Below are 25,544 nucleotides of genomic sequence, written 5' to 3'. Positions count from 1 at the left end.
ATATCTCCACCTTCAAGCACAGAGTTAGTTTCTGCAGCCCTGAGGCTGGAGAAATCTCATGAGATGTCCAAAGAGTGAGAGGAATTTTGATGCCTTTACCAGCACTGAACAAAAGGACTCCACGTTTACTTGGACAGTAAAATGGCTCCTTTCTGTAGCTGATGAGCTTACTATTTCTGGATGTCTAAATATCTTTTTGTTTTCTTGTAGGAAGAGGAGTCTGTCTAAAAATCTTATTTTGTAACCTATAGAAATTCACAGAAGGATGTCTTCTGGTAATATCCCCTTTGAATTATTTGCTTAACTATGAAGATGCAAGTAAAGAAAAAGCAATTTTTTTACAGTGGACAGGTCATAACTCATAAATGGCCAGCGTGTCTGTTCTTTCAAGAAAAAGCCAGGACTGCTGTGCATACATGGTGAGAAGCTGTCCTTCTCTTGAAGAGTCTGAAATGCCTGGTTAACAAATCTCACAAAGTCTGTCCACTGCTGCCCTGCTTTTCTCCTCCTATTCTCTTATATATGCATGACATGTTTAGAAACATCTTATTTTCCAAATGGAGTACATACCAAATACATTTTAGTGTTTGTCATTTAATTTTTCCTTTAATCAGTTTCTGGGATGACTAGTGCTGTTATATAGTTACAACCTGGACTGTTTTCTCTTATCATCCCATCACAAGATGATATTTCTTATAAAACCCAGTATGTTTACAATTTAAATTGGTAACTTTCAAAGATATTCCTTATTGAGCTTTAATGCATAGAAGGGGTGTTTTAGAATTTTAAAAAATGCATTAATCTAGAGGTTCATTTTGTGTTAAGGGATGATTTTGTTTGGGACTTTTTACTATATCTACATATTTTATTCACCTTTTTCAGGACACATTCTTAATTTATTTATTTATTTTTATTTTTTTTAGCTGATCTGTAATATTGCAACACTGAGATTGAAGATTTTGCTGTTACACATGAATTATGACAATTTGCTTGAACATTAGTCACATGAAATTCAATGCTTATTTTTGAGATTTAAGATGAATTGCAGCATTTATTCTGTTAGAGTTAGGTGAAAAGACTACAGTGTTTTGAATGAGTCTTATACAATGTTGACTAGCTTTGCATTGTTTCTAGTTGAGATTCATCTTTATGGATTTTAAATTAAAATGTGTAACCTTATTGAGGCAAACATTATAGTTTTATCATAGGTCAAGAGAATAAAATGGAGAATGTAATGGTAGCATGGAAGAAAAAATATTTACAACACAATAGATACAAAGCTCTTTTTTCTTCTTTTTAAAGATCAATTCACATTCTTTGCTAATATTTAATCAGTCATACTGACACAGTGATTTACTTGGCATTACCTCTGATGCATTCCACTGAGACTTTGATTCTGAAATTATTTGTCTTTGAACTCACCATGACCTATATTCAGTCTTCTGTGGCTGATGAAAATTACTCCTTTACCTTTCACTGCTGATGACTAAACCACCAAGACAAGAAATATGCTTTGACATTCTTAATAGGCACGTTAAGTTAGCCTTAAAGTATTAATACATGAGAACTTTTTCACCTTGTGCTGTAGTGAGGAGGAGCAGCCCGGGTCACGCAGGTCTGCAGGACCTGTGGGTGCTGGAAGCCCAGGCTGCCATGAGCATTTCAGCCCTGGGAGCAGGGATGTGAGATGGAGCAGGGATAGAGATGCTGGAGTCTGCAGAAGTGATCTCCATCTAACAGCAGTCTCTGTGGGAAGCTGTCAGAACAAAGAGAGCAAACCAAGTGTGTCACAACAGCAGTATGATAGACACAATCCAATTACTGTAATATTATGCAAGATAAATTGAACTGTTAACACTAATTTGGATTCTTGAACTTTCTAGTCTGTTATTTCCCCTTTGTCATTTTGGGTTTTTTTCTATTTAGCTAATGGACATTCTTTCTATTACACAGGAGGACTTTTTTCCTCTCTATTTGTTTTTGCTGCCAACTGCTGCATCTCATATCTGGGAAAGAACAGGTGTGTGAAAATACTGGATTTGGCAAATATTCATTTCAATCAAACATATTTGTATAATTTTTAATTAATTACCATATTTCCTGGGATCTCAGGCAGACATTATCCACAGATTAAAAAATAAACAAACCTAAACAAATGGGAATTAAGATATTTATATCCTGGAGATGCTTTCCTCAGATGTTGCTATTGCCATGATCAATGTCATAGTGGCAGTGATGGAGGCAATGTCAGAGGAGCTTTTTGATGTGTGTCTTATGCCTGTAGTGAGAGATAAAAGGCATCTTAAGGCATTATAAAATGAATGATGGACACTCTGTTTACCTTCTTACTATTCACAGTGTAAAACTTCACTGCTGTAGAAATTCTATTTCTTGAAAGAGATCTCCTCTCTCTAAATATTGGCTCTGCCACTGTGTCTCCCAAGCCCACAGCCAGGCTGTGTGGGTTTATTCTGCTCCTAAATATGCCAGTCTTTATGTTTCCCACCCAAAGTGCACTGTGGAATCCTGTGTCCTGCTGGCACAGGGTCACAGATGGTGCTGGACACCCACTCTGAGCCCTTGCTCACCTGACAAGGAAGAGCTAAAAAACTCTACTTAATGAGATAATCTGTCCTGGAGCAAGACACTAAATTATCTCTTCCCTATGAAGATAAAAAGTGGGGAGTTCTCTTTCTGCCTCCAAGACCAGTAGGCACAGAGGAAGATTTGTGCAAAGAAGTGATCAGGAGAGGAATAATAGAGAATGCAGTGAAGATAAATCAGTCTGTTGTGATAGAGTTCTCAAGACATTTAAATGGTCTGGAGGCTCTGTGTGGGGTGCCCCATGGAGAGGGAGGTAGGAAAGGCATGGCAGGTAAATGCACTGCCTGCTCACTTGTGAGAAAGCCCGTGGTACAGTCACCTTCTCTAGCCTGTCCTTGTTTGTTTTATTTAAAGTCACTCTACTGTTGATGGCTGCATCAGAGCTAGGCTGCCTTTCCTTTTGGAATGCCATAGCCTAAGTTGTCTGTTGTCCTTTGAACCTGTCTTTCTACTCTTTTTTGGGCATCTCACTTTTCCAAGCCTTCCACTTTGTGAAGGCTTGCACTCAGAAACTAGACCTGCCTAGAAATTGGACCTGTCTCAGAGAAACGGCTTCCTGAGTAAGTTTTAAAGGAACAGTTTACACAGCCCAATGTCTCTCAGCAGCAGCTAAAGAAAGAATGTACATATTACTATATATAATAGAGTTTCTTTAACTACAACAAAGCTGAAAAGATTGAGTATATACATTAAAGAGCAGGCACCTTTCCTTAAAATCTTGTTTTCTGGCTGGCATTGCAGTAAAAAGTCAGAAACTCTCAGCAGATAGAGGTTACTGAAAAATTTCTTGGATAGGTAGTCTCTGTCTTATTGCTAATAATTATCTACAAATAGAACACATCTCATGCTCTTTTTAGCTGTAGAAGCGTTGGTTTTGTGTCCTTTTCCTGTCTCTCTAAATACAGTTTGAGACTGTAAAGGCACTCTACAACCTGGGTCCTTCAACATTTCATCATGAGCTCCTGGGACTGCTACTCTCATTTGTAAAATGTAAAAGGGTTTCAGTGCTTTATCAATGAGATGCTCGACAGTCTCTTCCTTTGTATCTAACTCTCATGAAATGTTTTGCTCACTTTATTATTATATTTTTTCCATTGTTGCCTTTAATTAAATTGTAAAGCTGTCGTCTTTGTGTACTTGGCTCCCAAAGGGAGAATTACAGCTAGACAAAGTATTACTGACAATATTGTCTGAAGAGAGATGTGGAGATATTATGTTCATGGTAATAACAGGAGAGGAATTCCCAAAGCTGACTTCTAACGTGTATGCCATTCCCATTCAAAAAGCAGGAATCTGAGCTCAATTCTTCTTTTGGGTAAAGAGAATGACAGTAGGAGTTAACTTCATCTGATTTCTTAGCAGCACCAAGCCTTCTCTAAATCAACTCTGTTTAAACACAGGTGCAAGTTTCAGTCTGAGGCCATGGGGGCCAATATTATGTGCTGAGTAGGTACACCTACCACTGCTTGTTACCAGAAACAACACACGTTTTTCTAAAGGGAAGGGAGAAAAAATTATATTTAAAGATGTGAGCTTTTCAACTGAAAGCAAAATGAATATTTGGAAATCTAATTCCTTGATTATATCCCTAGATTTAGGAAAATTAGACCTAACTTTGCCACAGTTTAGCTTGTCTACTGGAAATAGGAGTGGTATTTTGAGAGGCATCAGGGAGCTGAATAATAGGATGCTTGTAGAAAGAAGTCTGTCTGGGTATAATGAGCACTCTGAGGAAGCAGTGATTTCTAAATGGATTCTGGGAACATATGGACTTATTTATATGCAGCATATTGAAATTTAGTGCATGGAAAATGGGAGAGAACAAATATCCTTTCCACATCTATATATTCCTATGCTCAAAGTCTTGTTTTGTGGAAAAAGAGGAATGCATCAGGTATACAAAGCCCAGAATTTCATGCTAGTTTAATTAGGAGTAGAATCAAAATACAATGGTGATTACTGGTTCAGTTACAATGTTACTCCTATTTACAGCATTGTGTTAGTTAGACACCTGAGCTACATTTAAAAATGAAAAGAGCTCTTGAATGTTGAACTTTTCTGCTTTTTGGTGTTATATTCCACCTGCTGCTGCCCTTCCAGGTGCAGAGGCCATCTTGGGACTGCAGTGCATTGCCAGCAGCTTGCAGAGCTCCTGCAAGGAATTTCATGTTGCTGATGATTCCTCCCCTTGGCTGGGACAATCATGCTGATGTTCATGCTCCTCTCCAAAGGTTTGGTCATTTCTGTGTTTTATGAAGCTTTCTACACCTTGCACTTCATGGGGCTGCAGCTTCACCTTTGGGCTGCTTTGGGATGCATTTTGTGTGTGCTCAGTAGTTGCTCCATGCCCTTTCTGTTGGCCCTATAACTGGTCTCAGTAATTTTCATTTATCACTGCTGTAGGTAGTTCTATCACTGTCGATGAGGTTCAGGGCATTGGTGCTGCCTGGGGAAAGCTGTGATCTGCACCTGAACACGAGGGATTCTTTCCTACCACACTGCACACAGCAGTCTGCAGAGCAACTGGGAAACACCTAGAGTTTTTAAAACATAAATCAAATAAAGATTGAATGTGAGCCACTATATTTTTGAATATACTTTATGTCATATTAAGTCATCAATTAAGAAATTTTTGAATTAACCACATCGCTTGTGCAGAGAAAGAAATGTGAGTTAAAAACTTACTTTTTGAGCCAAATTTCTAGTTGTTTGTTTGAGTCTCAAGAGGATATTAATATTTTCATTAGTGTTGAAATAATAATTCCTAGCAAATTTGGGGATAGTGCTGTAAACATAATTAGAAATTAATTCCAGAAGAATGCTCAGGCAAAATAATAGAAAGCTCAGATTGTGTTAGCATAAGTAGGTGTCGTAGTGCTTTTAAGAGTATATTTATGTACTTGAGTGCTCTGATGAAAAGAAAGAAAACATACTGCTCTCTTTCTTCTTTTGAAATATATCCTGAAAGACATTCACCAGCAGCTGGTGTGTTTTCAAATTAATGTCTGCAGGTAATTCAAGTAAAATCTTGAGGGTATGAAAATAGAATTACACTTAATTGATAATTTCTGTATATAAAGAAAAGTAATTCACAGATAAGAGCTGGCATGCTGTATTTCCAAACAATTCCTACTAAATCTAAATGAAGCACCTGAATTAATGCATGAGTGGTTATTTAGAAGCCAGACCTGTATTTCAATATTTTATTGACTGTGTAAAAAGCAGAGGTTATGGAAAGTGTGATTTTTTAGAATATAGTACATCAAATTCAATCTGCTCTAATCCAGTATAGTAAGTCACTCTTCTTTATAAGTTAAGCTTAAATTAATATTAGACACTTTTAAAATACATTTACACCAGTGGTAGTATTTTACCAATAATACAACTTGCAGCAGTTTTTAATTACTGTGTTTGGGGATGTGTTTCTCTGAGTAAAATAGATCCCTATAATATCCATAGGAAGTTGTTTGATACTTGGACTGTTGGTTGAATCACTGATGAAGGGTATAACATGTTCTCTAAGGTAATTGGTTGATGAATCTGCAGTCTAAATTTGTACAATTTGATTAGTTCCACTGGCAGATAATTGGTAATTAGATGGTACACAAAATGTCATTTTCTTCCATGCTTCATCTTTCAATCTTAGTTCCCAAATAACATTTGTTGGAATATAAAATTATAGGCTAACATGAAAACAGTTTTATATCCTAGATAATGCAATGGAATAGAGAATTTGGATTGATTCATTGATATGATTTTCTATACTGATGGTAACAATTAATTTATTCTTTTTAAAGAAAATATGATTTAGGTTTATTTTTCACCCTAACATTTTAAAGACAGATCATCTAAAATGCAAACCCTTTAGCTTGCAGGAATAAAGCATGAAATGACACTGCCCATGTTGTTTGTCATGTTCAAATTTTTTCTTTTTTTTTAAATTAAAATCTGTTCTCTCTCTATGGTTTTCACAATGGATTATTTTGACGTATATGAAAATCTTACTGAAAGTTTGAGATATGTATTATTGGATCGTTATAAGACAAATGACTGTAAAATTTGACTACTAGCTTAGCAGAGCAGTGGTGCATGTCTCATTATTTCAACAGGATAAGGCAGCAGTTTTACTAATTTAGACACCAACAGGAGCTAGACAAGACAGAAGTTGTCTTCAGACTTTTTGGCTTCTTGATTCCTCACTGAATGCTCTTCTAAGATGCAGTTTGCAATGAAGACTGAAAACCAAGGAAGGGCAGCATTTTCTGCTAAGGGAGACTGACTAAGCCTTTGAGTTCTGAGCCTGTCTTCAGAAATGTGTTAGTAAGAAATTCATTCCCAGGGGGAGTGGGGAAGCAGAATTGCAAAATAAATAGAGAATAATCTGACAGAGAAAAGAACAAAGTGAAATGAGCGTGGGGGAAGTTGCATGATTTGGGCTGTACCCAAATGTAAAAAGCAATAAAGTCTAAATACAGGGAAAGTTGTACGAAGTTGTTGAATCCCCGAGTGTTTCCTTGGCAGTGTACACTTGACTGGGTTTATTTAAACTCTTTGCTTCCCCTTCACTCATAATTAAATAGCAACAAAGGGAAACAAAGGGTTTGAATCTGCAAGTTCTTGCACTACACACATTCACCTGTGTGCTAACACTTCATAAATCATTACCCCATGAGGATGGTAGTACTCTGAACCCATTTGGAGCAGACATAAATTATTTTCAAAGTTAAAGCCAGTAGAGAAGCAGGTCATATGAAGCTTTTATCATTTTTCTGATTTAATTGATGTTTTTAAAGTTCAAACCTGGTATAGCTGAGGAAAAACTCCAGCAAGGATTTGCACATCTTTATATTGATTGTGTATAAACCTATTTATGAAGCTTAGCCATTGCCATGGAGATCACAGGGCAGCCTGGTCTTCTTCCATGGATTTTGCTGGGCCAGATCAGAAGATCTGAGGTAGTGCAAGGAGGTGCAGCCTCTACTGAGCCTCTCCTTGCTGGAATGGAGCAGGGCAGGTGTGGTGCTGCTTAATTCATGTCTGCATGAAGGGGAGCTGGGCTCCAGGCATGCCCTGCAAAGCTGAAAGTTCACTTTTCTCTCTTTTCCTGCTGGTGCAGCCTCTGCTCTGTCTGGGAGCTGTCCCTGCACCACACCCCAGTGCCAGCAGAGGCTCTTCCAGCTGGGTTCCCTCCTTTTCACCATCTCAGCCCCTTTGGAGCTGCTGTGCTTGGTGTTAACAAACCCAGGGGGAGCACACTGCTGGTTTGGGAAACCTTTGTGCATAGGGATACAAAGGCCCAGATGTACCAAATCTGAAAATACAGGAAGAGTATGATGCCAAATACTTTTAATAGTGGTTGGATTGGGTTTGGGGCTTTTAGTTTGGTTTTTTTTGTTTTGGTTTTTTTGGGGGTTTTGGTTTGGTTTTGGTTTGTTTTTAGTTTTATTTTTTCTCTGTTTTTGGTAGAATTGTAATAAAAATATCTTCAGTTCTAATGGAAATATTCACAAGTCATGCATGCAATCTTGCAGCCTTCTGAGGCTTCTTGGTCTAATTAAACACAATTAATACAGTGCTTTTTCATTCTTAGAGTTTCAAGAAAAGAATGACTATTGTTCAACTGTACAACAGTCTATAAATCTCTGTTGTATGCTCAATTACTTTCTAGATTATGCATTGAATCTTCAGGTTGGCATTGTCCTGCCTTTGGTACTAAAAGTCTAAATATTATGTCACAATATTCACATATCTGTTTCTCCTCATATCTAGAAGCATTTAGTAACCTTTGAATACTCAGTTGTCTACTAATTGTCTCTTAAAAGCAGTTTTATATAGCAAACTGGATTATTTTAAATTACCAGCACTAGTCATGTTTTACAGCAGTGATGTGGAATTTGATTTTTAAAAATTCACGTGACCTTTTTCTTTGATGGTAGCTTGCTTTATTTTTCCCTTCTCTGAAGTAATTTTAGGCTCTCAATGGTTGGAACTTCCCAATACATAAATGTTCAGTAGATATTTGCAGAAAACAGAACTTTTTTTTTCCTACTCAGGAGATTGAAATACTTTGGTTTTCATCTTTTAAAGCAATTTTGCCTTTATATATGTTTTAATTTCCTGATGTTTGCTGTTCATGGAAATCTTCTTTAATTACCCTTTTATTGGTATTTGAATGGAAATTAAAATGGAATTATAGAATTATTTTGTGCTTTGTTTTATTAGTTAAACAAATGTAGATGTGTATATAGAGTTAGGTTTAATAAAATTTAACAAATTTATCCCAAAACTGATTTGTTTTTCAGGAGTTTCACAGCAGAGTTTAAATGCTGAGCTACTCAGATCAGAGCTCTAGAACTGGTAGATCTCATCCTCTCAACATCTCTTTTTGAATTGCATTATTAGAAATGAGAAAATTATGTTGATTTTTGTTCATTACTTTTTTCTTCCCCCTTGGATAAGTCAAGCAGTAATTGAATCAACTGAACCTTCTTTACCTTCAGGAGGGACAGTGTTTTTAATCAAAACTTTCAAACTTGGAAAGGTTTGAAAATTCCCAGTTCTCACTATTGGTGAATTTAGGTGGTTTAGAATGACAGGACACGACTGTAAAAAAACATCAGGTGCCATGTGAACATATTTATGCATAAAAACATTGTCTAGAAAAAAACCCAAGAATTGTCTATATACTCAGAAATCAGAACTTTCTCTTCGTGCTTAGAAACAAAAAGCCTATATGGTGGTGCTTGTGAAAAGTCACTGGTTTATATATTATTCTTACAGCTTTAGGGAGCCTGGTTTTGGTTTTTTTTATGCATTCCTCATGTTGGCAGAACTGTGCTGCACCAAGTCTGCAAAGAGGCACTTGCAGCAGCCAAACATTTCTGTACTGACCAAAAGCCAGGGTGAAGAGGGAAAGAGGATCTGTTCTTGTAGAGAAAGCAGTTTGGTGCCTGTCCCTGCTTTGCACTTTTCTGTCCTGCCTCCTGTTAACCAAACTGTTAGTGGAACAGCTCCAGAGGTGTTATGACTCTTTATAAAATGCATGGAGTTTTCATGAGAGATAAACAGAATCAGTATGGGTAGATGGAATATGGTTGTGCACTTCACAGGAGATTACCTATTTTCTCTTTTTGAGAGCTAAGTGGAATTTAGAAACAGTGGTTTTATGTATGTTCTAACTCTACTGTGGTGTATGTTGTTTACAGCAAGCTCACTTTAGAAAGACTCAATTTATGTTTGCAAACCAGATATTCTTGCCTAATATTTCTGTACTAGAAGATGGTGTTGCTTGAATAGGGTTGTCATTCTTATATGGAGCTAATCATGAGCTTCTAATTTATTTCTCTTAGCTTTTGATAGTCTTACTGTAAGTTTTTTCAGGAGGAGTCTGGTTTGTTTAAGTCTCACTAGTTAAGGGTTTGGGTTTTTTTTTGCTTCAGAAGGCAGGTTTTCAATGCATGATAATGTCTTTGTAAATATATTTATCCAGTTCTTTTATCAACAAGCAATTTTCAGTGCCACAGCCAAACCCCTGGACAGTAATTTTAAAAATAGTTACATTGCTCATTTCATTCCCTGAAATTAACATCTCTCATTCCCAAGATTGCACAAGGCATGAGTTATGTAACTTAGAAGTTAAAACTTAACTATCTAAACAAATGTTGCAGAGCATGTGGTTTTAGCAAAAGTTTACAGAAGGTTCTTAAATGCCTTGTGTGAGGCAGTATCTGCAAGAAACTGGGACAGAAGTGACTCAGGAGATCTCAGTTTGATGTTCAAATGTGTATCAGATTTTCATTTTTAGGATAGGGATGTGTGTCTCTAATACAAAAAGCAGATTATTTCCTTTCCTTCCTCTCAGTCAGCCGCCTGGTTTCTTTCAATTTGTCTTGCTTTTGGTCCTACTAAGGGAGGAGTAGCAAGGTTTGCCATTTTTTTTTGCTCATGGATTAAACCAGTCCTGCAAGTTGGCCAAGTGCTTACATTTATGGTGCTCACAGTTCTCAAGTGTAAATGCTTCAGAGATAAAAGTGTCTTTGTAAATACAAAACCATCACAAATGCACTTGTATTGCTCTCTGTGGATTCATGGGTTAATGCATATGCTTTTCAACAGAAACAGTGGGCAGTCCTTTTATCATCCCAGTCCTGATCTGCTTCATTGTGACTGTAAAGTGAAGTGGTGAAAACATCTTTTCTTCTGAATTTGTCTGAGAAGACCAGTGTGTTTGTCCTGTTTGCCAGTTAGGTTTATTGTCAAGCTCTCTTCCCTTGAGCATCATAATGGCCATCCTTATCTTCAGAAATTTGTTTGTTTCCTGAGCAATAGATTTTCCTGTAATCTGTATAAAGATGTTTCCCTTCACTGCAATTTTTGCTACCTAATAAATGCATTTCTCTGAGTTGCCTCTCTACCTTTCTTGGCTTAACTCACTCTGGGGATAAAATCCCAAATGAAACCATGCATTATGAATGCACTCTGGGAATAAGCTGTATTTTGAAAAGCAACCCTTTCTAGGTGCTTTAATGTGTCTTAAAATGAACCACAGCTAAGCAGGTTACTTAACAAACCATTATCTTCACAAGTCCAGATCCCTTTCTTGTTGTTTTGGGGTTTTTTGCTACAATGGGGCCACTCAAGCATGAAGTGTTTGATTATGCAAAATAGATAATGTCATATTGTCAGTACCATAAATAGAAAAGAGAGGAGAAGCAGCAATATCTGTGACTTTTGTTATTCTTCATACAGAAAACTGGGGGTTTGATTCAGCAGACAGATTCACCCTTCCTGAGGAAGCACAGAACCAGTGGCCTTACCCAATTCTGTGTTTCAAATGCCAAAGGGATTGTGGCCTGGACCCCATGGAGCAACTGCAGATCACAGTTAATTGTGTTTTCTTGGGGTGGAAGGGAAGGTGAATGGGAGGGATGGAAGAAGGCAGTTCAAAATTCCCTTTGGTATCTCAAAACCAGGCACAATTCTCCAGAGTGAATCCTGTTTCTGCTCTGTGCCTCAGTGTGGGAATCATGACTGGCTTGATTTCATTACTCATTAGGGCTGTGCAGAAAGGTTCTCCCAGGCAGCCTCCTAAACCCTGGTGATGGTCTGTGAGGAAGAGGAAGATGAAGAAGGGCATAAACGTTTTTGGTTGTGTACCAGTTGGTAGGTTCTATCCCAGAGTAGAGGAAGTAGCAGTGTTATAAAAAACTGAGCTTGGAGTGCCTCTGAAAGACAGACTAAGGGTAGTAGTCAGTAGATCATTACCAAGGTTGTAAACAATATATTCATGTCCTGAATCAGATTCATGTTGAGGAAGCTGTCAGCCAGAATACTGAAGGAAAATTTATTTGAAAAGCCACTTTTATTGTTACTGTAGTTTTGTAATAGGTAGTTAGAGACTATCTCTCTTTTTAAAATAACTTTTGCCTCTCATCCCTTTGATCTTTTAAAATTTTGTGTATGCAAGTGTCTGTGTGCCCTTCAGCCAAACTGTAATTATTTTTGTTGGAGGTGAATCCTTGATCCTGTGGATTTTAGACAAATTGTGAATTCTAAATCCCTTTTGCTTAGCCTGGCTTGTCAGGGGTCACACCACAAACACGTGAGTTGCTATTTGAGTCCACACCACTGTGTTCTTCTGTTTCAAAACTATGAATTTGTTTCTATTAAGCTAAAGGAAATTAGTTGTCTGTAGGATTTCTCTTTCCAAGCGCTTGAAAAGTTTAGTTTCAGAAAGCCTCTTATAAGTGATATCCTGAACAAGAAAGTGAAGTTTTCCAGTCATTTCATAATAAATCTAAGGTAGAGATTTTCTTTCACTATGTTCTCTTTTCCTCTGCTTAGAGCAGTAAAATAAGGAGTGTGGCTACAGCCCTGAATGAATACCCATGCTGTAAATCTGAGTCCCACAATGAAGTTATCCTTTATTATGGATCTCTCCTAACTTTCCTGTTGAGCTCACTCATGAACCACATTCTTCTACTAGGTGTAGGCCAGGTGTAGTTTACTTGGAGTCACACACTTGTTGCATGAGTCTTTCCCCTCTTTTTTAAGGGAAATTGAGGAGACTTTGGAACAAAGCTACATCCATGCACTACAACCCCTGTCTTGTACAATTTGTGCCATTCTTTTTTAAAATTAGTTTTCAGTTTAAAGTGAAAGCATCCTGATTGATTTCAAGTGCAGAAAGTTTGGGTGAGCAAGTTCCTTTCAAACTGTGTAGGGGAGTGAGCTGATGCAGGGCAGATACCATTTATGTAGAGGTGTTACAGCACTGTTCCTTGTGAAAGCATTATTTTAGGCAGTAGCTTTAAAATTTTAGCAGTGGGTGTTGACTGCATTTCTTGCATCTTTAAAAAGGCTGCCAGCCAGCAAATGACATGACAGAGAAAAGGCAACTGCTCAAGGCCTCATGCTGTTTCAGCAGTCCAGGCTCCTGGGACTGATTTTCTAGGACAATTCTCAGATGGACACCCCAGGACATTGTCTGTGTAACAATTTCTCTTCTTCTTAATTTAGTGCTTTAGAAAGTGAGAAAATGATAGGGTTTCTTCCCCCACCCCATAGTAAATGTCATGAACAAATCTTCCCAGCTGAGGGGTGTCTTGAGCTCAACACAGGGACTGACAGGGACTCTGGTCTTTATGCAGACTGTGGGTAGAGCTGTGGCATAGTGTGCAGTGAGAGCCATCAGTACAGAAACATGAATCTGGAATTCTGCAAAACAAGAAAACCTTGGTTCTGTTAGATTAGGGAATGTTCTGTCACCCTGGGTATTTCAGTTCTGTCATCAGATAGGTAGATATAGATGATATAGATAGAAAAGGAATTGTTATCCCACAGATATTCTAAGTGCTTTTTATGGATGGCTTTCAAGGCATAGAGAAATATTCTCTAAATTTCCAGATGGTACCAAGCTAGGAGGGGATTCATGCACTTCATAGGACAGAAATACAATTCAAAACATCTTCAAGAACTGAAAAATTGGTTGAATGTGAAAAGCTATAATTGATTAAGGAGAGTTCAAAATACTACTCTTAAGGAAATAAATCTGTGTATAAAGTTAGACACTGTCCCATTAGATAGCAGTGTCTTGGTCACAAGCCTAGTGATTTACAAGTTCCCCTTTGCAAATCATAAACTGAACATAAATCACTGTTGTTTTTCTATTGTGGAAACAGGCAGGCAGCCCTCATTCTGGGATGTGAAATTGTGAGTGTAGAAATAGGAAATAATTTTCACTAAGTTTCAGAAATAGGAAATAATCATTCTGCTCCATTCAGTGTGAATAAAGCCTCTGTTGGAGTCTTTTTGCTATTTTTTGACATAAACTTCAAGAAAAGTAAGGACAAATTGAGAAGTGATGCAGTGAAGGAAGGATCCAAAGTGTAGCAAATGCTACTTCTGAAAAAGGTTATTGTTGGTATTAAGAATGGAGAAGATAGGACTTGGGGCATGGCAGGTCTTCAAATGATTTAAAGAAAACTGAAGAAAAATGCAAGAAGCTCCCCCAACCTCCAAGGAAGTTGAGCTTCTGTTGCAGAAAGTGAGATTTATATATAGCCTTAATAAAGCCTTCCCAAAGAAAGGACAGTGGGAGATATTCTCTCACGGAAGTTTCATAGAATACAATGAAATCTCCATCACCAAGGGATTTTATGAACAGGATGTGCAACCATCTGCCAAATATAGGTTAGATATTTTTAATCCTTTCTTGTGGTAGGAGTTTGAGAGTAGAGGACTGCTTGAAGTCTCTTCCAACTATTTTCTTTCATTATTTTCCACATGCATTACCCATATATTAAAAAAATAATCAGGACTAAGCATTTTTTTTCTCTGAAAGATTATAGATTTCTTTTTTATAAACTGTTTTGCGATAATAAAAATACATGGGTTCTACTATCAAATTTGACATACAGTTTGCAAAAGTACATGTACCTTGCTGAAGAACAATTCAATTTAGGCTTCTACCATAAACATGCTAAATTTTCCCTTTAGTTATATATATATTAAAAAATATGCAAAGTAAATAAGTTTAAACATTATTCATAGAACATTTTCCCAAGGGAAAGCACACTATGACATGTTCCCATGCTATGAGTGCTTTCCTTGAGCTGAGAAGAGGAGCAATAAATAGGTTGAAATGTTTTATAATGCAGAGTGGAAGAAATACCTTAGTGTCTGAACTGATTTAAATACTCCTGAAAGTAGCAATTCTGATTCTTTAAAAATACGCTCCTCTATAAATCTGCAGCTCCTATTAGGACAGCAAATTCTTGAGCATCTGTGTAGCTGCAGGATTTACATCTTCCCATGTAATCTGTGAGGAGGGCTAAAAGCAGTGCCCAGGGGCTGAGATTCAGTGCAAGTGCAGACCTGAACAATGCTGCAACATGAACTTAACAGAACTGAGGGAGGCATGGAAGCCTCGGGTACAGCTGTTAACATTCATGGCATGGCAGATCACTCTGCCTGACATCCCTCCAAATTATGTGCACTGGGCACCAGTACAAGATGCTACAATCCTGCTTTTCCACTGCAAACCATTTAGAAGTTTGATGAAAGCAGAAGAAAGGCCAAATGGACAGTATTACCAAATATTCTATCCATCCCCTCCAGCTGTTTACTGGGGTCCAAAGGAAGCTCTCCAGCTGGAAAATATGCCCTCCAAATTACCAAATATGAGATTTTCTGTTCAATCATTGCTTTAATGTTTACCACAAAATCCGTGGAAAAACATGGTCTCTCTTTTTGATGGCCTGCTGTTATTTCTGTGGGGTTTTGACATAAAATTTGGAATATATTTTCAGACTAGCATGCATATGTGTGTCTATATGCATATACAGAGGGATAAGAGCCTGTTGGGCACAATGATTGCTACAGAGCATTTACCTGAATCTTCAATAGTTACAGCATTTTATTCATTGAGCTCTTTCCAGTTGGCAGAGGTTATTCTTGAGGGAAAAATCTGAGTACCAACAAAATGTTTCCAGTTAGATAATAAAACCTTGGTGGAGTTGATCAGCTGGCTGTCTTCCAAACCAGAACCTGACATGCACCTGCTTCATTTATTTGTTTTATGCAGCTTCTCATTTAACAAACTGTAAATGAGAAAGGGAAAGCAATCAGGTTCCACTGAGCAAATTGCTAATGTTTTCTTTATTTAGTTCAAGAAACTGCACACTGTAATGTCAGGCTGCAGTTACAATACAGGGATTCCCTCCAGAGGATTGGAAAATAATTAGAAATATACTAGTTATTTTCAACAAAAATTCTCCAAACCAGAAGTTGGCGGGCACTGATGCTTTTGGTGACTAAAATTGCTCTAGGGATAGTTGTCTTAAAATACAGCAGAGTTGAGATATTAAACAGCCCTACTACAAATTCAGTTTGATCTTTCATGTTATTCACATGGATGGACATTACAAACCCAAGCCCAACGGAGAATGTAGGCTTAAATATGTTGTTTAGACCAGCTTAGGAGACATATCCTGTTTATCTGACATTTCCCCTGAAATCTTTTATCAGATAATCACGTTCTGCCTACAGACAATCCAGGAGTCCTTCAAGTCGTTCTCTATTTGACCCATTAGTGTGTGCATTGCTGTTTGGAGTTACTGAATCTACAGAATGTTACTAAATAAAAAAATACACATACTCAGAGGAACAATCTAAGATATATTATTAAAGAAAATAATCAAGCAACAGAATTTTGTAGGGTGGCTAATGAATTTATTTCTGCTCTTTGATTCTTAAATTAATCTGTTAGTAAAGGTAGTGGAAATCATGGTTTAATTCCAGTTCACTTTCTAATGGGGGTTTTAGATAGCAACTTTTACATATGTAGGCAGGTAGGTGTAATCTACATAAAAGTACTTACCTGTCTATCATGTCCCTAATTATTATGATAATCTGGGTCTACTGCTGAAGATATAATTTCCTTATATTGTGGTTTTACAAGTTTGATTTAATTATCTCTGGAAAAGTTTTCTGTCCTGTTTCAAATTCCGGTTGATTTTCCTTTCTAATTAACCTTTGCTTCCTGCTTCACAGACATACTTTTTAATTGTTTAATTGCTTGTAAAGCAGGGACACTTTGGACTTAGCATTCAACCATGTCCCAAAGTACATTGCTGAGCTTGGAGCTCAGGGTGGGAATTGAGAAGTGCTTTTGTGTGCAGCACGGTTTGAACTGCAGCTGCCTGCCTGCTGACAGGTAGGGAGGTCACTGTCAACAAGATTTAAAGTTGCTGTCATGTTTACACAGGCACATAGAAAAGGTTGAGAGAGTATTGTGATTTTGTTGAAATTAAGTATCAGCAGTTACTGGGCCATAGCAGTGTGCATTGGTTATGATTAATGTTTGACATCTGCATCTTTTTGAGATATTTTAGCCACTTTTCTTGTCAGAAGAAAAGTGCACTGCAATATGTTTCCAGCCATGGGGGGAAGGTTCAGTGTGCTGAGGTTTCCAGGGCTTAAACTGAGCTATTAAAGTCATGTAGGTTTTTAGTTTCTGAACCCTTGTAAGGATTTTCAATAAATCTGAGCAGTTGGGAATTCTGTATTTCAGTGTTAAAAATCCCACTAGACTAAACAAATTTTTAAGCTATTAAATACTCTCCCTTGTGCTCTCTGTGTTTTCTACTTGGATCTCGGTGATGAGTATTACCAATATGGATCTTCTAAAGGAATTATTTCCTTTTATAAATGAAAACTGCTACAAAAATTGAGAAGTGGTTCAGAGACACAAAGGCTTTTTCATGGATATTTTCAATTAAGACAGATATTGTGGTATCAGGAACAATGATTCAAACAGTTAAATACAATTTTTGCCAGAGTTTGCATATATTTTATAGGAGTTCAGAGTAGCCCAGCAATGCTCTTCTGCTCTCCAGAGCCCTATGTAGACACAGATATTACTAAAGAAACCAGATTACACCATGCCTCTTTATTTCTGTCTCAAATCAACAAACATTGCAGTAATATTTTTGAGTGGTTCTGATGGATGCTGTGGATGATGTCTTTGGTAATTTGTTGGAGAAAAATGAGGTGTGTGCATGTAATTGGATCACAGAATGATTTGGGACCTTAAAATGGTCTGGTTGCAATCCCTGTGCCAGGGACAGGGACACCTTCCACACTGCCAGGGAATGGGACATCCACAACCTCTCCCATCCAAAACACTCCATCTCAGAGTGTTTTCAGCATTCACTGAGATGGCTCTAAATCAAAATGAATACATCTCAATCCCTCTGATATTTTAGCTAGTTTGAAACCCAGGTCCATATTTTGGAATGGTGATATTTTAATTCTGATCATGTATTAATTCAAAAGATATATTTATATATATATATATATATATATATATATATATATATATATATATATATATATACATACATATATACTTAATATATATAATTTGGTATAATATGAACTTGCCTCTCTGGCAGGACTGTCCTATTACTTCCATGTGGTCTTTCTCCTATGGGAAAAACCCAGGACAAAACTGAGAGTAAGCCAGAACATGTGCTCTGTATACATTCCATTGTTCTCATTTTAATAAAGCATCTTAATATGAGCAGTTTTCTGCTGGATTTCTGAAGAGCTCCCATAAATATTCTATTTTAGTCACCTAGTAAATTTGAAACCTACCTCTGTGCCTTACTAGGTGTCATAATGAGTTACCAGGTTAATCATGTGTAGTGACATCACTGCCAATGAGTAATACTTTCAGGTTTTATATCTGGAGTTGATGACCTTGCAGCCAAGGCATACTCAGGAGATGCATTTTGAAAGGGTGAAAATTTGTGTTCTTTACTGTTCTTGTGATTAGTGCTGCTGTGTCTACTTTGCCTTAATACTGATTTATATTTCACTCCTCTGTATGTGATGTGATGCTGATGCTGGCTTTCATCCTAGGTCATAAAGCAATCTCTTTTAAATTATTAGAAAAATATAAATTATGTATAATGATTATTTTTACAGGGAAGTAATTATAACCCATCCCTCATTTATGTGTCAATGAAAACAGTACACATTAGTTACAATAGGATTAACACTGAATTGTTTACATGTTTGGTTTTTTCCTGCACTGTGATTTCTGTATATGTGATACTGAGGGAGATGTAATCTATAGCCATGTGTTTTGCATACTAATTTTATGCAAAACATGAAAAAAATAATTTAATAATATGTTTCAGCGTTATTGTTTATAACCTTGTGACAAAGACAAAAAAGTCTTAGCATGCAAAAGAATTAGAAGGGCCAGAGGATGCACAAACAGGTAAAATGTGACAACTGATGAAATAGTTGGGAAGCAGCCATGTGTCTTGTGATACAGACATCAGGGAGAAATGTTAAGCACTTCTTCATTCCTGCCCTCCAGTGTCTGATGCTTCTGATTTCTTCTTTATTGATTTCAACTAAAGAAAATATAGAGGAGTATAGAGGTGACCCATTTTGTTGACAGATACACGTGTTAGTCTTGTACTCCCAGCAAATAGTTTAGACATCAGGAATAATGGCTTATAGGCAAGAGATAAACACAATTTCCTGTGATTCTAAACCTAGTGAATCAGCAGACACAGCCTGCTATCAGTCTCACTTGTTTATCTTTTATTCAACAGATTGAGGATTTAACAGGACACTGGAAATTCTTAAAAAAAAAACCCCAAAACAATAAACACCCTAAAAACCCTGACCAACTGACTAACTAAAACCCCATCAACCAAAAATTACTGCAATTATCGAACTTTCATTGCTTCTGGAATGTATTCTTCACTCTTAACAAAACCAGTGACAGACTACTCCTCTTCAACCTTGTGTGATTTCATAAGCCTGATCATTTCATGAGTTGCAAGTAACTGGTGTCCTGCAGTACATGTGATTATTCTGTATATATTAAAATTGGGCATAAATTGTTACTATTCAGGTATGAATTCCAGCCAAGGGTGCTAGTAAGGGATTTTCCAGTCATATTCCATGTAGAGTCAGGATCACATCTTTCCACACTGTGGTTATAAAATGTCAGTGGCAGTTGTCTGGAGTCCGTGTGCAGTATTGACCATCAGGGAAACAATTCTCACATTTGTCTCACATGGTAAAAGAGCATGCCAAAGCAATGAAGTAAAAATACAGCATCTGAAACAGTGACAAACTGTTGCACAGTGATACTATTATCATTCATTTTGATGCATAAACCAGTCATGTCCTACTTTCACATGGCTTCCTTTGTTTATTTAGAAAAATGCTCTTTTCAATTTAAGTTATAGGTTTAGAAACACATGAAACCTCTTTCCTTTATGCTCAGCTAGTCAGTTTTCCACACTATTTACAAAGGAGATATGAATTGTAGAGCAAAAAGGAATATCCATCTTTTATAAAAAAAAAAAAAAAAAAATCCTGTACTCCCCTCCCCAGGAGAGAGTGTGTCTGTTGTAGATGCTCAACGTATTTCAACGTGTTCCAGGGCACAAAAGATGTCTTATTGTGTTTTATTAGAGGAGATGGTGAATGAGAGATCCAGGTGTTTGCAGCAGGGGTTTATTCAGCAGTGTTGGGATCAGAAAGTGTTTGAGAGGGAGATTGTGCCTGGTCCATAATGGACCGAGCCCCTCCTGCCCATCCCTGCACAGCCTGAGCAGCTCCATTCTGCCCCTTGGAGATGCTCTTGGTGCAGGAACATGTGCAGGAGTTGAGGAAAGGGCGGCTCTTGGCATTTTTTAAAAAAGCCGTCAGTACAGTGCAGTTCCTAAATGATATGAAGGAATTGTTTTTTTCATTCTCTGCTTTCAGTGCATGTCCCACCCTTGTGCTGTTGGGTGGTTTTATTTGCTGTTTGTAGTGCCTACCAAAGGACATTTTGTGCAGCTAGGAAACTTAGTGTCCTGCCTTCCACAACCTTTTTCTTAAATTTCCCTTAGCAGAATACTTACAAAAATACTTGGTGTTATTTTTCCCTGATGCAGATTTTTTATACACAGAAAATAATTTTTGCTGATGTAGCATTGTCAATTGTTTTCATGTAAATTATTCTTGTCAAAGTAAACCATAAATTGAAAATTGATTCATTATCTGCAAGAGTCTGTATATTCTAATCCTTATGAATTTCTATTACTCATGGTTATTGAGACTGGCATGAAAAATTATTACATGCAGAGATCTAAATCTAGGACTGTAATTATATATGTAGTAATTAAAGGTGAAGAGACCACTAGAAAATTTTATGTAGTTTATGGTTACAAGCACAGAGTTAGACTGGGTATTCTAATTCAACACTACAAAATTAAAACAAAAAAAAATGGAAAGGAAAAAGTAATATTAAAAAGTCAAAAATATTGGAAAAGTGAGTTAACAAAATAAGCTTAATGGGGACCCTATTCCCCTATGATTTTTTGACTGACATTTTTCTTATGAGATAAAGTTTTTTAGATATACAGATATGTGGACTTGATTTTTTTTTCTTTTTAAACTAAGACCAAAAATTTTTCATGTTATTGTTTTCAAAATGAAAACAAGAAAAGGTCAGATTTTCTCGGCTAAATTAGTCTGGTAATAATCTTTATTTTACATGGATGAGTTATTTAATTGCAATACATTCTTTTAAAAAGGCTGTAAGCTCACATTAAAATAGTGAATAAAGATGTAGGTTAAAATTATGTCTATTTCTATAAGTCTTTAAATAGCACTGCAGGAAGCCAAACACCTTCTGTTGCTCTTGAGCTGAAATATGTGGGTGCAGGGTAATGACAGAATATTTTTAAATAAGACATTAGTCTTTAGTTAACCTTAGTGAACCAGTTAATGAGTGAACACATGTTAACAAACCAATTAAAATTACAGGAAAATCTATATGGAGCTAAAGGAAAAAAAAACCAACTTACAGGACCTGTAAAAATGGTTTCTTTAAGCTTTCTAAGCAGGGGTAAAAGGTCCCTTCTCAGTCCCACATCGCTCAGGAATAGATTATGTTTTGTCCTTAGTTTCTCAATTTCTGGTGACAAATTCTCATTTATAAACCTAACCATGGTGTAGTTTGTTAGGTAATAACCCTAGGAAAATAATTTGAAGAAATATTAATTATTTGTGGACTGTGGATAATCTAAAGGCCCCTGACAAATTACAAGAATGGTGTTCCTGAACCTTTATATGACAATCCTACCATCAAACCTGAGTGAGATTTTTCCCAGTTTATGACTTTCTCCTGAACCAAAACACCTTTCATGAGAGGTTTCAACTGCTGGTAGGTTTCTGTCCTTAGAAAGAAGCCAGAGATGCATTAGTTTATCTACACTACACATTAGTTTATCTCATCTACACTCAATGTGTTCTTGAGACTGTGCACAGCAAAACTGGATTAAATGATTAACAATTATACCAGCCTTAAATATCTATAATGGCATTTGTATAATTATAATTATTAATATTACTTATCTTATTTAGTTCAATTAGATCTGAGGGCACAAACATAAATACGTGACCCATTAAAGCGTGATAGAATATTCACAGTAAGTAGCTATACTTGCAATAGAACACATTAAGAAGAGATTTGCAGTTAAATCTCCATGTGAGAACCCAGTTAGGGACCAGGTCTTCCCTAAAGCCAGTAGCTCCCCAGGAAAGGGATTTAAATTGAGAGCAGAGCAAAAGTGAGCTTTTGTGTTTAACTGGGCTTTCAAATAACCTTAGAAATCATAACGTGTATAACAAAATTCCAAATTACTTCAGTAAAACTGAGATTTAGCTTTTTGTTCTTAATCCCTTGCGTGTCTCTTGCTTGAGTTACTTTTCATTTTCCCAGGTTTGGTTTTGTTTTCTCACATGCATTAGTTGACTCAATACACAGATTTTGTGTTTTATCTTTTCTCACAGGTACCTTTTCACTCGCATCCTTTTTCTCATACATAGAGTAGCTGCTCTGAAAATATTTCTTTAGACTTCCAAGATATGCCCAGAAGGTCCATATGTAGGGTTTGACACTTAGGTCAATTATGAGGGACTATAAACTGTAGGAATGGAAAGTATGAAATAACATATATAATGGAATAATTCATAATTCATGGGCTTTTCACCAATTTCTCATGGAGTGAAATATAGTAGGTTTTGAAGAGTTAAGGACTGGACTCCACTGAAAATTTTGTTTCTCCTATTGACTGCAGTTGCATTGCCTAAAATCAAGTGAATAATGTTAAATATTTTACAGCTTCAATAACATAAAGAAACAGTAGATAACTTTTTTCTCTCAACACATTTTTCTCTCCTTCTTTTTCAAGCTATGTTTCATATGCAGGACACAAATTGCTTTCTGTACCCTTGTTCAGGGGACATGAGCACCCACCCTGCTAAGTGGTGATCATGATGAAAAATGCACAGACTGAAATCCTCATGGAATGAATGGATCACACCTGGTTGTGGAAAGGAGGTCCCACCTTGCTGCAGATCTGCTCTTCTGTTTGTGTACTGAGAAAATATTGGCAAGGTTGGCATGAACCAAATTCCATGGCTCCACATTTCAGCCCCTTCTAGTCCTGGAGTTAAACTCTCAAAATATCAGTTATGAAAATATTAAAGGGTTTTTCCTCAATTTTTTCTTTACATGCAGTACTCCTTACCCATCTACTAAATTTCAGCATAAGTCTATCCATCATGTCTTGAAAATAGGATAAATTTTGGAAGTGAGTGCTCACCTTTACCAATGATTGTTTCCCCTTATGACACTCTAAGAACTCCTATGCAGTGTTGAGTTTTTTGTTTGTTTGTTGGGTTTTGTGCAGCTGATGTTCCTACTTGTGTATCAAATTTTACTTATCCAAATTTTTTATTTCAATTTATTCATACCCTCAATTTGAAAAGGTAACTTGGAATTCTACCATATACTTGCAGTCCTCAGTCTCATGCCATCCTCAGCTCTGCAAAATACACACTCATTAACTAAGTCATTAGTAGTCATAATGAAAATTCTGGATGGATCCAAAATCAGGGATGTTTCTGCTAGGGAAACCTCCTCTGCTTTTGGTAAGAAATTATGAAAAACTAGGTTTGAGCTATGGTTTTTCAGCCAGGTGTTGCACCTGTTTTTTTTCTTTTTACTTGGCCAGTGTGCTTGTCAAGTGCTGATGAGAATGTCAAGTGAGATGCTATCTTAGTTTCCTTAAAATCAGGATGCAGGAGGGTTTATTTCCCGTCTTTTAAACACAGAAGATCCTCTAACCTGGTGAAAATTTGGTGTTGACATATCTGTACATTCTGAAGTGTTTCCTGCACTGCCTTCCAGATGGTTACAGGGAGGTGGATAAGTTATTGCAGAGGTTTGGGGGAACTGAAGGAAACTGTCTGGTCTGTAATTTTTACTTTCTCCCTTTCTTTTTTTTTTTTTTTTTTTTTTTTTTTTAAACCACAGATACTTTGTTGTCCCATCTCCCATCTTCTGACAACATTGTGAGATAACCATAAAGAACTCAGAAATCACTTTGGCCATTGCTTTAAGTATCCTAGATAAACCTGAGAACATCCCAATAACCTGGTAACAAGCTGACTCTGTACCATGCTTCAAATTTAATTTCAGGTAACTTTTTAGTAAATAATGTCCAAAAAAGCCCCATTTGTTCACATTGTGAAATTCTACAAAATTTCTTAGTGAATTTTATGTTACAGCTACATTTTTATGAACATTAAAACAACCTATTAGAAGGAAGCAATAAGACATAGAGTTTTCACTAAAGAACTCAAGAGAAAAAGAAAGTAATAAGTCAGTATTGCATTTTATATGGCTGAAGGGAATTATTTAAAATAGGCAAATTTATACTCTGCCTCTAGTTTCTTTATTGGTTATTGGTTTTATTTAGTATTTAAACAGCATCCTGCTCTTTATAAGGTTTATCTGGCTGTTAATGCTCATCTCTTGATAACTGCAGGACACTTTATGGAAAATATCATTGATGCAAATGTTTCCTTAAGGTGTAAAATCTAAACAGGAGAGAAAATGATTAGTCACAATGACAGAGTGAACGTTTGGGAATCCTTTTTTCTGTGCATATCATTAAAAAAATCAATAAGATGAATATATGGAAGTCAATAGTATTTACTATAGAAGAACAAGGGAAAATAGAGCAGCCATACTTTGCATTACTAAGATTTTGCTCTGTGATCAGGTCCTCTTGTGGGATGAAACATTGAGGGGCTGAAATAAAGGTCACCTTTGCTGTGTAGTGTTTGTTTTCTTTATAGTGCTTCATGGAGAATAACAGTCAGATGGCTCAATTCTAAACTCCCATATTTACCCTCTCAAATTGTATTCGGAAAATAAAATTATGCCATGACCTCTTTTCTAGCCTCGTTTTTCCATCTCCAAACTGTGTTTATTGTACTTTGGATGATTTTGAGAATATAATTTCCTGGTTAGCGTTGATTTAGGACTTATTGATAAATATGAAAAAGTATAACTCGAAATCTATTAACCCTTCATCCTGTGCTGTTTATGGAAGATTATAATTCTGTATTTCCTCCCCAAAGGAGAGGCTACTAGGTAATGTGATACACCTGTGGCCAGTGATGTGCTTGAGTAAAACAGGCATATTGCAAAACTGAGGAGTTTAAATATAGTCACTTATATCCCACTCATATCTCTGTATTTCTGCATTGTGACCAGTGCTTCCATTGTAGCCAGCTGGCCTCGTGCTCAGGGAAACACCAGGGCCTGGATGTGGAATCTGCCTGTGTGGGTCTGCACAGCATTTGCACAGAGTTTGATCTGATGTTTTAGCAGCCCTGGATGTAAGATCTCTAATACTAACACTTGCTAATCCTATAAAACTGTGCTAACATTTTAGGCTAATGTGTTATTAATAATGCTTTTTTTCAGGAAAGTCCTTGGTTTGGCACCAGAATACAGACAGTGATATTTGCATTGTCACAGGTAATGAAACTGCATTGAATTG

At 36.7% G+C, this 25,544-nt stretch overlaps 1 long non-coding RNA gene across 1 annotated transcript in view; it reads left to right on the top strand.

Annotated features, from left to right (window-relative positions):
* Positions 1–298: 298 nt before the first annotated feature.
* The window catches only part of LOC106858557 (uncharacterized), a 220,236-nt gene continuing 194,990 nt past the window's right edge, over positions 299–25,544 (top strand). Inside the window, exons 1-6 of the long non-coding RNA XR_015805265.1 lie at positions 299–419; positions 1,954–2,020; positions 4,705–4,835; positions 22,881–23,086; positions 24,008–24,172; positions 25,469–25,522. This is a non-coding gene — a long non-coding RNA (uncharacterized LOC106858557). The remainder of the gene's footprint in view (positions 420–1,953; positions 2,021–4,704; positions 4,836–22,880; positions 23,087–24,007; positions 24,173–25,468; positions 25,523–25,544) is intronic.

This window comes from Sturnus vulgaris, chromosome 9, assembly GCF_052056855.1.
Source record: "Sturnus vulgaris isolate bStuVul1 chromosome 9, bStuVul1.hap1, whole genome shotgun sequence".
Classification (NCBI taxonomy): Eukaryota; Metazoa; Chordata; class Aves; order Passeriformes; family Sturnidae; genus Sturnus; species Sturnus vulgaris.
The sequence above is the reverse complement of the archived record's forward strand: the minus strand, read 5'-3'. Positions and strand labels throughout refer to the sequence as shown.